This window comes from Grus americana, chromosome 2 (assembly GCF_028858705.1).
Source record: "Grus americana isolate bGruAme1 chromosome 2, bGruAme1.mat, whole genome shotgun sequence".
Classification (NCBI taxonomy): Eukaryota; Metazoa; Chordata; class Aves; order Gruiformes; family Gruidae; genus Grus; species Grus americana.
Genome location: NC_072853.1, coordinates 42,764,341 through 42,776,139, shown reverse-complemented (window position 1 = coordinate 42,776,139; position 11,799 = coordinate 42,764,341). Strand labels below are relative to the sequence as shown.

General features: G+C 39.9%; 1 long non-coding RNA gene across 2 annotated transcripts; it reads right to left on the bottom strand.

Moving 5' to 3' along the window:
• Positions 1-4,313: 4,313 nt before the first annotated feature.
• On the bottom strand, positions 4,314-11,589 carry LOC129203353 (uncharacterized). 2 transcript variants are annotated; one of them, XR_008575991.1, is made up of 3 exons: positions 11,458-11,589; positions 8,511-8,632; positions 4,314-4,550 (listed from the first exon to the last, which is right to left on the bottom strand). It is a non-coding gene; the product is annotated as an uncharacterized LOC129203353 (long non-coding RNA). The 2 variants fall into 2 exon arrangements; XR_008575990.1 differs by lacking the exon at positions 11,458-11,589 and adding an exon at positions 11,117-11,256.
• Between the last annotated feature and the right edge of the window lie 210 nt (positions 11,590-11,799).

The window sequence follows — 11,799 nt, the reverse complement described above, 5'->3', positions numbered from 1 at the left end:
TCTCAACCCTTTCATAAGTCTGTGCATAATGTTTTAATGATTGTATGTAAGAGCCACAATATATATTTGTGAAATTCTACCTACGTCAACCTCCCCTAAACTGTTCCTCCTCCTGAGAGCAAGAGGTCCCAGTAGGTACTGCCCAGCTCCCTGGATCATTGGTTAATGCACACTGTTTACACGCAGGTTTGCTAATGGGTAAGGGCAGGATAAATTGCAAGCTGTGCTGTTTGTGATCACTGTAAAAGAGGATAAAGACTGAGAGATGACTGATGGCTGTAGGGGACACCTTCAGGCTTTATGCAGACCTCCTTGCTACAAGAAAGTGTCTTAACTCCCGATCTGCTTATCATCAGGCCAAATGTGTTTTGGCTGTTATGGTTTGTACTAAACCTGGCAGAACTTAGTCACTGAGCCAAACCACCATAAAAACAAGTCTGAATGCCGAAGTGTCTTCCTTGTGGTTTCGAAAAGTGTTCAAGACCCCAACCTTGTACATCAGTAACACTGGAAAAAAAACAACGAAGCCACAGCAGGGCCAGTGCTGAGACAACCCCAGCGACTGGCAGCAGCACAGATGGCAGCTTCCTGGACAGAGTGTCTTGTCTTTTTGATCTGTTTTTCTGGTTTCTGTGGACTTTCCAGATACAAGCTTAGGAAAAAACCCACCATACATTTCATATTCTAATCATGTTTTAATATGAAATCCTATCCCTCTTTCTAAAGCTACCGTATATTGCTCTAGCATCACCAGAACAGGTTATTACCCTTGCATGGAGCTGATGACAGACTGAAAGCAGGAATTTTCTTCAGATCTAAAATCTCTGCCTTGGACTTCTAAAGCTTTTTCTTTGCATAGACTTGGCTTAGGCCAAATGTTTAGGGATTTGTAGGTTAAAAGAAACTGCTGGTAAAATCACACCGCTGTGAATAATTTTATCATACAGTACAGAGTTTTGCTTTTCCAAACACTGGAAGACTCAAGCAACTAGGGAAATCTTCCCCACTCACAGTTCAAAACCTTTCTCGGCCAGCACCATGATCCAAAAACACATTCCCCCAGGCCTCTCTCAGGGTTGCAAGCCACTGCAGCTAGGAGATACTGAAACATCCTTCTCTCTGTTGAACGGCACATCTCATCCATTGCTATCTCAAATAAAGTACTGTCCCTCAAAGCAGTTGGACTCATTATGGTTTTGCATTTACCCTTGTTTTGGAGAATATAGTAATTCATCTTAAATGAAGAACAAAGAATAAATCTACCACTTAAGTAAGATTTAACATAACAGAATTAGAAAAAACAAATCATCAGTGTGGGTTTCCAGTAGAAACAGCTTTGCTAATCACTGTGGTAGGACCTGACGTGACATTCTGTCCAGACTGCCCAGTGAGCTCTGTCTTATGTCTTGAATTACATTCATGTGCCAAAGTCCTAGAAGTCTTAAAGGCTTTAGAGAAACGGCTCAGGAAAAAGGACTAAGGCTTCTTCCTCTCCTCTCCCTCTTTCTAGTTCAGCAGAAATGTGTGACTGTGCCTGATCCAGATCCTTACAGGGCATCCTATAGGGCACACACTTAAACCTCACTCCTGTTTGATACTGCCACAGTCACACTAATTAAAAACTTGACATGGCAAACTGATGAGTTTTGTTTGGACCTATGTAAAGCTGTATCAAGAGCCCAAAATATACACATTAAACCTCCTATAAAGTTAGTAGTTATTATGCTACTGAGGATTTAAAACAAAAAAAAGCAGCAAAACCCCAAACTCCATTAAACAAAACAAATCCATTGAGTTTGTCTCATTAAAAAAAAGTACATATTAAGCTAGTAAAAAACCACCATCTTTTTTTTTTGTTGTTGTTGTTAATCCCCATATAGTAGCAACATAAAGGATAATTTCTCTTCATGTTACTTTATCATATAGGTACCTTTTGCTAAAACCACTGCTAAAAACAAGCACATTATGAAATATAAAGTCATGCTAAGGTAAAAATGTTGATAACAAAACCAACAATGTTGTAATAACAGACATTAAAATAACACTAATGGAAAAATTTATGAGAGTAATGGCCTATCAAATGCTGCCTCAAACTCTCTTTATAAACTTAATTTTTTTTTCTGAAACAGCCAGTAAACATAGTTCAGAGTGATAAACTCTTTCTGTGATTCAGATTGCCTGATTCTGTATCTCTTGTTTGGAAAAAAGTAGCAAGTCTTTTGATGTTTAGCTAAAATAGATAGAAACTGTATATACAGCAAACCCTTGTGATGTTAAATGGAAAAAGTTCAACAGAAAACATCAAAATTTCACTCCCTGTGACTTTCCTGTTACATTCCCACTCCAAAAGAAGGTCATCTCATCTCTTGTCCTGTCTAGAAGCAGCCTCAGATAAAGGCCAAGAGAAATAAAAATAAGGAGGAATATAATTTCTCAAGACCCAGACCAAATGCTTGCACGTCCTACTTAAAGTCTGTGGCAACTAGAGGTCAAGGAAGGTACGAGCTTATCTGGAATAGAAAATATAACTCAGAGATTTTATAGAAAGAAGAAAATAATCTGTGAGTACAGTGACTTTGACTTTAAAAACAAATACATTTAAATAAGTCTATTAAAGAATTAAAACTTCTCCCTTAAAATATCACAAGCTCTAGCAATTCATTAATTTGAAGGCTTCTTAGGATAAAATATTTCAACATATTAAAACATATTAGTCAACTTTCTGATGTTCATGAAATCTTTCTAATAAAGCTTTTAGCATGTTTCCTGGTGTTTTTTCATGTCTGTCTCTTAGACTCTGACCTGCAATTTTTGCCTGTTAAGAAATGAAAAAAGAAAAAAAAACCACATCTGGTAGTTGCAGGAACTTCAGTCTTTATATTCATGACATACGCAGGTAAAATACATCATCTAAAAGGCTTTAGGATTTATTTTCTAATCTGGAAACGCAGTTATGCAGGCAACTTTTGGAGAGACAACCCGCCTAAGAAACTAATTTTGTAGAATTTCACTTCTAGCTACCAACGTGTTGCCGTATATTTGACAATAGCTTAATTCCTCCAAAGAAGCTTGCCTGTACAGAGCTCAAGTGTTTATATCCAGTTCATTCTCAATGATGGTTATGTACATGAAATCTTCCCTGTATCATAAAAGCAGCAAGGGATATGGAATAAATAATTAGGAGATATTGGAAACACAGCGAACATGAAGTATCAGGAAACAAGGAAAGAAAAACTAAAGAGGGAGGAATACCTCTCTGAAATGTTCAGCTATATATAAGGAACTTTCTGCACTTTAGTAGTTGCAGACAAAAAGCAGTTAGAGGCTGTTTCACAGCACAGTCTGATTCACATCAGACCATAAAAAAACCCTGTTTATTGATAATGATTTTTTTTCTTTTGAATGTATGAATGAAAAAAATGTGATTTTCATCAAATATTTCACCTCTGCCTCTTCGCTGGCTTTGTACTGAAGGCAAGAGGTCTTGCAGAATGGGAAACTAGATCCTTCATGTTTTATACTTTTATACATACACAGCAAGTATTTTATCATGCTGAACACAAGTGGTATCTTTTGATGGCTCTCCTGCAAGAATAAAAACAATTTAACAATACATTGTTTAACTTATGTTATTTCTAGGATGTCATCCAACATCATGTTTTCTCTGGTGGCAAACCGGGTTTAGTAAGTCCCCAGCCCTTGGTCCCACGTCCCTATCATGTGCCCCTTTGCTTTTGGCAGTCCTTATGAGAAACTGTGCTCAGATCAAGGAACTGGTATTTAGAAGCACTGAAAAATCAAGGTGCGTGGAAAGAGGATGGAAAGGAAATTTATTGCATATACCTTAGATAATATCTAATGTTAATAAAAAAGACACAGAGCAAAGGGCACTGCTATGCTTTATGTCGATAATGCTGTATTAATGGCTTCTGGAAAGCTATGCTCTGTTAGCAGTTGTGAGCAATAGGACACCACAGATTTCCAAAGCCATTAGAAGATACACCATTTCTGTAGCGATAAATAAGCTCAAGTTGGGACAGGATGCAAGAGCCACTTGGGAAATAGATCCAAAACTTTCAATAGATATTTCTGTGAAAATGTTATTCCTGAGTCCCATGCTTGATTATGGTCAATGGCAAATCAAATGCTGGCAATTACAAGAAAATAAACAGAAAACAAAACAGAATATATATAATTCAAATTTATCTGGGGAACTGCCATAGCAGACATGGCTTATTCTTATTTTTTTTCTTAGCCTTGGTTAGCTACGGCTGGCCACAGCTGAAGAGACTGGGATAACAGCCGCTTTGGTTTGTCTCTTTACGTTTCTCTTTTCTTACCAGAATTACTGTAGGTACATATTTATCTGTGAGTTACATCAAAATATTTTAATTTTAAATATTTCTTACTTAACATTCTCTCATAGAATGAGAAACGTGAAATGACCAGCTATGGAGTGACAGAGCCCGTGCTCTGGCTGGATAAGCCAGGTGGCTCCACGGTGAGTGATGGACCATCTGGCATTTCTTCCACCCCACGCAGCTTCTCACCTGTCAAGAATATAAAATGTTATAATAACAATTTTACACCAGCTGATTTTTGAGGTAACAAAACCTCCTGATGGACCTGTCCGGGTAACATGGCCTGGATAGTAACTGGTGGTATGGCAGGAGTGTGACTGAAACAGCCTGTACGGACAGGACACCCAAAATTGCCTGGTCTGAGAGGAGGTTACTCCAGAACAGAATTAAATGGGGAAAGGAATAATGACAACATCTATTTACAACAGGCATCCGCTGGATTAAGCGGCAACCAGGGGATTACCAAGAGGCTTTTGAGAAAAGCGTCAGCCTGAGGAGAAGTATAGAAGATGGAAGGAAACTTGTGACTGTGGGGTGAGACCTGGGAGTGGGAAGGTGCTCAGCACAGCAGTCAGACCCCTGCCTCGGGTGCTGCAGGAATCACCCCGCTGCACCCCATCTCGGCCTGACGCGGCATCCTCCCTGTCCCACGGGGAGAGCAGGGCTGACAGTACGGGGTGCAGCAGCAGCAGCAGCAGCAGGAGCCACAGCTCAGGGAGCGTGCAGGAACTCGTGGGGTACCTTCTCGCCACACACAAAGGCAGAGCAGCACCATCTCCAGCAGGAGAACGTGCATGGGCAAAAGAGGGGGGTGCACTTGTCACCCCCCCCCATCCTGTGCGAGAGGGGTGCACACACATGAGCCTGCTTCTGTGGGATTAGAAGTGGTGGGGATTAGGGTGTTTAGAAACTTGTAGGTGCTTTTTAACATCTTGCAAGTGGTTTGTATTCTGGTTTACCTGTTGGCCTGCTGATATGGATCCAGAATGTGAAGTTCACTGACTGCTGGCTAATTACGTGTCATTAATAAATCACTAAACTATATTGATCCTGATTTGAGCTAAACCACATAAATCGAGCAAGTCTTCCCTGCCACACTGCCTTGTGTTAAAAAAGTCGTATTCTATTAAAAAAGCAGTAAGCAATTAGCTTAAGTACCCCTGAATCACAAGTTACAATAGCTGTTTAACTCTGATGATTGACTACTTCATTTCCTAGCATAAATGTAGTTAAAAACCAACAAGCTTCTTCCTGATTCTCTAATTATATCGCTCTTCATCTCAAAGAAAGTTGCTGGTTTGGTGCATTCCTGTGCCATTCCTCTCTATATGTGGTCACCCTTTAATATGAGCTTGTAACAGAGAAAGGAAATCTCTTATTTGTAAATTATATTTCAGTAGGTAGTCTCTCCTCACATCCATCAGAGTTATTTGCAGCCAAACCATTGAATAGGGGGAAATACCTCCCAGATGAACAAACTGTCTATAGTTTCTCATAGTCATATGCTATATCTAAGGAAGTTAAAAATACTTGATGGGCTAAGAGAGTGCAGAAAGAGCAGAATGAAATAAAAGTTTCCCATTCAGCAAAAACATTGAAAATAAAAATGCAGCTAAAGCTTTTGGATCCTTAAATATGAACTAGGAACCAAGACGGTTCAATGATTAGTTCTAGAGAAATAACATATCCCCTAGAATTTTACTGAAAATACTAATCATGAAACACAGCAAATAAATTTAAAACCATGTAATCCAAATATATAATCTATCTGCAGGTCAGGACCTCAGCAGGAACAAGTTCAGTGTCAGAGGAAAACCCTTATATGGAAGACCTTTTTATTATGGAACCACTAACATTAAGCTGCTTTAATGCAGACAGGCAAGGGCATGCCCCTAATTTGCCACCCTGTTTCTTAGGAGGCTAGATCCGTTAGACTAGTTTTGTTACCTTGCAGTTACTTCAACCAGTATGATCTTGTTTTGTGGTCAGTGGTGGCTGCTGAGGTGAAAAATTAATCACTTCTATAAGCTCTTGCCCATGGCCATGACCTTTGATTTGTCTTTCTTTGACACCAATTTTTTGGCCTGAAAGCATAATAAATCTCCACAGAAGTCTTGCATTCTTTGCACAAAATTGCTACCCACTCTTTAGATTAGAAACAATCTCTTCACTCAGTATGTACATACTACTTAATATAATGGATCTATGACTAGGGATCTTATACAATGCCAAAAGGTCCACAAACTTGCAAGCAAAAATTAATAAGCAACAGAGAAACATAAAGTTATTATTTTCAAAGCTGCACTGAAAAAGTGAGCTGTGATAAAGCACTATAAAACTTTCTTATAGGAATAGTCACAAAAGGCTGCATCTATAAGAACTAGCCCAATTTAAAGAGAAATATATTTTATGCTAAAGAGGAATTAATTTTTTAAGATGTCCTCAATGTGTTCACAGTCTCAGGATGTAGTCTCCTCTGGCTTAAACTACATCAGCAGGACTTCCAAGAGTGCAAATTAATAGTGGTTGCTTGTAAAATAAATGGTCTGGTCCATTATCTAGGACTACGTAACTGGATACGATTTAACTGCATGTGCTACCATACAAAAAAAAACCCCACCAAACCAAAAAACAAAAGAATATTAAAAGTTAAAGTAAAGAGTACAGTGGGAAGAAACAGAAGTATTAGGTTAACTGTCTGATAACTGGCAAGACCAAACAGGTACTGTTCCAATTAATTATGGTTCCCATGGGATTCAAAGGTGCTTTGAAGACAGCAGGCACTGACAGTAGTCATTTGGGCTGTGAAGACGTATGGAACCAGCGAACAATCAAATCCATGGTACAAGCGTTATAAAAGTTATCTGTTATCTTTCTAGTCTTTCTGGCTTTTGCCTCCTACCATGAGCTAGAAGATTCTTTATGTAGGAATTAAAGGTACCAGCAATAACCGACGGGACTCCCCAGTGGTGCAACAAAACAGTTACCTGTTCTGTGGGAATTTCTCCCCTCTGGTGAAATGTCACATATGCTTATTTCACCTGGTTTATACAGAAAAGACACCACCACCCCCCCCCTAAAAAAACCCCACAAACACACACACAAAAAAAAACCCCAAACCAAACCAAAAGAAAACAGAACAACAACAACAAAAAACCCAGAACCCTTCACTGTATAAAAATAAGAGCAATTAAAATTCATTTTCTGTCCTGGAATCAAAGGACATGGAGCTGTGACCAAAGCACCTCTTTATTTCTAATTTTTTCAATAGACTTCCTCTTAAACACTTGTGCTTTGCTTCTGTGAAAGTGAAATAATGACTGTTTAACAGTGTTATTGTATCACTGTAACTGCAAATGCCCAACAAACCATAACAGCTAAGGCAACCACAGTGATTACAAGAACCTGCATCTCCCATAGATTTGTCTAATGACATAGTCTGTGTTCAGCTACAGCATAATTAAAGGATTCTGCCCATTACTAGAGGGCTGAGACTTAAGATGTCTTTAAGAAGGCAATTAGGGGATCAAAAATGCACCATATAGGAAGTAACAGACCTAAATAACGTGCCTGAATATCATGTTCACTTTATGTGCTTTTAAACATTCGTTTGGCTCATCAACCATTTAAAGAAAATACCGAATCTAGCTGGGAGGGCTTCATGTACTTCAAAATAAAAGAAAAAAATTGTTATGTGCTGAACAAGAATTAGAAGTGCAAGGTTTTGGGGACTATAAAAGTTTAATTCTCACTGAGACAATGTTACCACATAAAATTACTTTCTCATATGCCAGATCACTCATATCTAAGTGTCAAAGGGGACTTTGGCACAGAAAAAAAAATCTCTCACAGATGGTCACAAAATCGACTGTCAAACTACCTTGACCTTATGATTTGCATTTGCTCAGTGGGCTCCAGTCTTTACAAAAAAGAGTGAAAAGGAGATAATACTGAGACACCTCTAGTTCTGCAAGTCATGAAAAATATTTGATTATCTGGTCATTTATACATTGGCAAATAGCCTTTTAGAGGACTGGAGAGCCAATTGTATGTCCTTCTGTGTACATCTGCAACTGGAGAACTGTTATTTCCTCCCGTTCTTCCTCTTCATTAGAGACTATTTTCAAGTTAAAAGAAAAAAACCCTCACCATGCCATAATTTTCCATTGAAGTTCCACAGATATGTCACCATTTGCTGCCTTCTGTCCCACAGTTCATTGGAATAATGTCCCTTTAAGCCACCTTTTCTCTTGTGAACGTGAAGCAAAAGACTGAAAAGGTAGAGAACAACAGGTAGAAAAACCTCAGGTACAAAGACCATTACAACTGGCATTTGGATCAGCCAGAACCAGTGCACACATTGCAGAAAGTCATCCAGATACTTCAGCTGAATCAATTCTTCCGATATATAAATTGCAGAGATTAGAGGTTCTCATGTATGGCATTCAGATCTCCATATCCCTTTCTACTAAGAGAGAATACATTGAGTTAATCACTCTCAAATACTTCTCTCAGCTTATCCACTACAGAAACATGATAGAAGTACTTTTCTTTTGTAACACGTTAACTTAGAAAATTTTACCATATTTAAATATTGTTCTTAAACTTAACATCTGCTTATAAACCAAGATGTTGATAAACTATTTGGGATTTTATTATATTCAGATACATATATAATCAGATAACTTCCTCCAAGAAAACAGTGAAGGTTCTTTTCTATAAGTTCTTACATAAACATATAACAAACCCCAGCTTGATTCAGAAATATTTGCCTTATTTCTCCAGCACTTCTCATATACGGTAAGGGAGACGTGCATGTTAAGGCTGGAGCTCAGAATTACATGAGCAGGTAAGAGTTACTGTGAGAATATCTTCTATTTTATACACATTGCATATATTTGCTTTTGTTTTATTTTTAATAGCTAAGGATGCTATTCTCAGCATCCCTCAACTCATCATTATTTGGTCAGTATCTGTCATGGAAGTTAGCCTTGAAAAGGGATTTAAAATGAACGAAATAAGTAAGAACTTTAAAGTCAGCTGGGAGGTAAGGTCACGTTCTGAGAAGCACCGGAGGTCTTCACTATCACCTAAGATATAAAAAAAAAATAGCAACAGAGAGGTCCAAGAAGGGCTTTGAAGCTGCGGCCTAGGAGAGTGTGTGAGAGCAAGGAGCAGAAAAGAGGTGAGGGCAGTAGAGAAGGAAGTGTTTCTGAACAGGACCTGCCAGAGGAAAGCAAAGGTGGGCAGAGGAGGGCAGGCAGCCTGGGGAGCTGGCTACAGAGCCGCTGGTTGCTTTGGCTTCATTTGTGTGGATCAGATAAATCATTGCAGGTTCCAGTGGAAGGACATATCAACCCCACACCAACTCAGTGTGAAGTGGTCATAGAATCATAGAATATCTTGAGTTGGAAGGGACCCACTTGCTCACTCACTCTTCCATAAGGGAAGCATCACATGAAGCTGGGAGAAGCCACGTTCAAAATGAAAAAGGTGACTTCTCATGCAAACTGATGGACCAGTGCAATTCACTGCTAGATGATGGATCCAGGGAAAAACTGGACAAGTACCATGAGGAGAAATTAATTCACTGTCTTACTAAACAGGCCATATGCCATCAGCTGCAGATGGCTGGAGAACGGGAGAGTATTAGGAGGCATTCCCACATGTCTAGTCTTACCTGCTGGTGGCTCCTCCTGGGAGGGCTGCAGGGTATTGGGCTTAGATACTATAAAAGAACAGCCATCTTGTTCTTATACAAAAGTAATCTCTGCATTTCACTTGAAATGTAGTATTGTTTCCTTAAGATGAGGAGTATAATAATTTTCAAAATATTTTGCAATTCACAATTCAACTTTTAAACACTCAGCACATGGCTGTTGCTAAACAATGTGCTGAAAGATTTATTATTTTACTGCTTTTTCAGTTTTGAAATATGAAGGTGACGTAACATCCTAATGGCAGATGCAGTTATACCCATACAAGTGCTAGAACCGGTGTAACCTTTCCCTGTATTTCTGAAGTATTTAATTACTATTGTGATAGATGTATCACGAGTCCTGATTAATGACTTGTTATTTGGTTATATCAGGTGTAAGATGGTGCGTGATTCAGGATACAATTAGGTTTAAGATTTTTGTTTGTAAGTGGACAGAATTTGCTGCTGGACAGCAGTTGTGCTACTGTCACCTGAACAGTCAGTCCTTCTGCCTCCAAACTCCCTTTTGCATATTTCCTATGTGAAACATCTTACAAATCCTGAGGACATCTTGCATCCTCATGAGGCTGTATAGCCTTGTTACCCAAAATCTAGTGATGCAAACAGAATGAGACAGCACAGCTGACAAACTGCACAGCACATCATGTGTTGAATGTAGCTAACGTAAAGCCCAGTATCCCAGCTTGTCAAAAGCAAACACCTTGCAGAGGGCCTAAAGGCAGGGCAGGCATGTATGATACACTTCTGAAGAGATCACAAAGTCTGTAATTATTATCTGAGAAATCCTGTCCCGGTGATGACTAGGAAGGCTTTGTAATGGTCTTCAGAGAGACCTGGATTTCATGCATTTTACAGATAAATTCTGAATAATCTAAGCAGAGCAGAATAGTCCATCACTCAGTGCTCTCTGTGGAAAATCTCTCAAACCTTGTGCATCTTCACATAGAGTCTCTGCAGTGGAGGCAAGGATAAAATCTGATTCTACAGGGCAGCATCCCATGGTCTGCTCAGCATTGCACCTTCCCTTTTCTCTTACCTGCCTCCTTTTCTAAATACCTTCCATATCGCACAACAGGTCAGCAGGTCTCACCAAATAACAACAGTTTCCTTCACAACGATGGTTTCCTCAGATTAAATCTGATCTGGTGCCTGAAGCAGGACTCCACAGGAAAGAAGTCTGTGAGCAAAACAGTTACTGGTGTCCCTGTACCATGACACATGGCTGCTTCCCCACACTTGCTTTCCTTCCTCCCTCCCTCCTACTCACTCACCCACCCGCGCAACCCCTGCCTCCGGCACCCCACTCCGACCTTGCCGCCTTTTTGCCCGTTTTCATGTCAACTCCCTCTGTCCGCCCTGTCCCCGTTTTCTCCTCACTTTACGCTCTCCGGTTACTTCTGCTTCACTCGCTACTCCAAGACGCTTTGCTCAGGCTTTCCACTCCTGTTTCCCACTCCCGGTTTTGCCAGGTTTTTGCTGCAATATCTTTTGTTGCAGATTTTTGTGACGATGTCTTTTCCTTCCCTCCTTTCTTCCCCCCCCCCCCCGCCTCTGAGCACCCTCAAAATGCAACTAGTCCTCGTAAGGAGTCACTGAAAGCACAAGACGTCATATTACTACGGCTGCCCTTACGCAGCCCTACTCTGCAGCTGGGACGCCGGCAGCCAAAGCAGGGTGCTAAACGTTGAAGCCCCAATTCGGGTGCAGCAGCGGCTCCTT